At 43.8% G+C, this 2233-nt stretch overlaps 1 protein-coding gene across 2 annotated transcripts in view; it reads right to left on the bottom strand.

The window, feature by feature from the left end:
- Positions 1–674, bottom strand: part of PSPH (phosphoserine phosphatase) — an 18142-nt gene extending 17468 nt beyond the window's left edge. For both annotated transcript variants that reach the window (XM_012640297.1, XM_012640296.1), the window contains exon 1: positions 446–674. The gene's annotated coding sequence lies outside the window, so the exon portion shown is untranslated. The remainder of the gene's footprint in view (positions 1–445) is intronic.
- Between the last annotated feature and the right edge of the window lie 1559 nt (positions 675–2233).

The raw sequence follows: 2233 nt of genomic DNA, 5'->3' as shown, positions 1-2233 counted from the left end.
ATAAAGATTTTTAATAGAAAATATAGTAAACAAGTTTAATGAATGAAATAATTATTTATTTAATTCCCAACTTGAAGTTGTATCTTTATAACAATTTATCTGGTAAGTACTTATTTAAAATTCTAATTCTAATGGGAAAGAAGATGACAAAGTCAGACACTTGCAACTCTAAATTTCGAGGATTTTCCTAATCTCGCACTGATGATTCTTCTACGCAGGATTGCATCATTCGTTCACGCTGTTTGGTAACAGGCAGCTGTTGGGTAGGACAAGTGAAGCTACCTAAAATCAAATTAATGAAAAGAAAGTCTTGAAAGCTCAGGAAATAATTTACCTATCCCGATCAAGAAAAATAAATATAAAATCAGAGAGGCCCTGGATAAGGAAAAGGCAAGACCGGTAAATCAGAAAGTTGGGCACAGGGAAAGGACATGCCGGGACTTACCCGGCGCTGCAGCTCCTTCCTGGGCCGCCGCCGCCTCCAGGGCTCCCGCGGCCGTAACCTTTGGGCTGCAGGGGCCCGGGCTGGCTCCGCCGTTCAGGCCCGGAGTCCCGAGAGAGGCGACCTGTGCAGACAGGCAGAGCCTTTACCAAACACTCGTAGGAGATCTGCTGATAAGTGGGATGGCTTCCGATCAGTTTTGCATGTGCTTTTCCAAACTGGAGACACCAGATCTCCGCTCTGCAAAGCCGGGTTGGGAGGAAGCCTTGGCCCCGCCCCCAGGGGAGGGGCTCCCTGGGCCAGCCCCTCCCCCCTCCGGGGGCTCCAGGCCTGCGGACCCAGAGGTACGTCGCGGTGCGAGCTTTCCCGCAAAGCCGCAACCTGCAGCGCCTCCACTTTGCACAGGAGGAACGAAAGAGCGCCCCGATCTTCACAAGCCGCTCCGCACTGCCACCACCACTTGGGATAGGGGTACGTGAAGAAACAGGAAGGGACCTCTGCCCTGATTTTGCAATTAATGAAAGCCCCTTGGGGCCCTTTTCTGAAATCCACGTTTGGCTTTATGCTCGTGTAGGAACGTAGGTCCCAAAAGAACTTCAAAAACTGCGTATAATCGCAGCTAAAATACAGAAAAGCATGAGTGACAAAATGTGTCTTTGCTCCTTTTTCTTTCTTTTTTAAAAATTTTCTTCTAGGTATCATTCGCCCAGTTCCTTTTATGTTGACTACAGCAAATAAGGGGTGTTGCCCCCAAGCATTTACCTCTGCGCGCAGCTGGCTGGAGCCAGGCATTGTGGTCCACCCTAAAACACAGCCTGAAACCTCAGATGCTTACAGTCCGCGCTCCAGCCTCCCTCTAAGCTGGTCACCCAAGCACAGAGGATGCAAGTGCTGGGGTAGAACACTTGGTCGCAGCAGCCCTAACCGTTAGCTAGAAAACCCTCAAAACACAACTCTATCCAGTAACAAAAATCCTGACGCTCTTTGATTGGATGTGCCTTTGAAGGTCAATATTCCCAGATTTTATTAGTACGAAAATGGTTGCAGGTTTGGGACACCCAGTTTAATTTCTCCCAGGTCTACCAGAGATGCTTCTGATGATGGATGTAGAGGATGAATTCTGATGTTTTTAAATAATGAGGTAAAAATATTCCAAAATTAATGAAAGGGAGGGAGGGCAAAATAAGGGATCTGAAATAATCTAATCAAGAACCTCAATATATTTTCTAGTAATTTTGAAATAAGTATAATAAAGGAAACAAGTTTTTATTATTATTATTATTTTTAGAGAAGGGGTCTGTCTACATTGCCAAGGCTGGTCTCAAACTCCTGGCCTCAAGTGATCCTCCAGCCTCAGCCTCCCAAAGTGCTAGTACTGCAGGGGTGAGTCACAGCACCCAATGGGAAATAAGATGTTAAACACCATATGTTTGTATCTAAGTGTCAATGGTAATTGAGAATTTATTTCAAAAGGAAAAGAAATTCAAGTACAATAAATGTGAATGACTAGAGTTAATTTATACTATTATTCATATTTCATAGACGTTTAATATTAAATAGAATTCAGATAAAATATATTGAATAAAATCTGTCAGCTATTCATAGTCCTGGTATCCACCTCACACTCACACCTGTACTAATGCTTGTGGGCATGAGATGGCAGTGTTGTAGACACCATCAGCTAGAACACATTGTATTTAAAAAAAAATTGTCCGGAAGACACTAAGTGGTCACATATACATGTAACAATCAGGAAGTAATTTTGCCAGACAAAGCATAACTGTATAAACA

The sequence above is a fragment of the Propithecus coquereli genome, unplaced genomic scaffold, assembly GCF_000956105.1.
Source record: "Propithecus coquereli isolate 6110/MARCELLA unplaced genomic scaffold, Pcoq_1.0 Scaffold150, whole genome shotgun sequence".
NCBI classification, from domain to species: Eukaryota; Metazoa; Chordata; class Mammalia; order Primates; family Indriidae; genus Propithecus; species Propithecus coquereli.
Note: the sequence above shows the minus strand (reverse complement) of the source record. Positions and strands in the feature narration are given on the sequence as shown.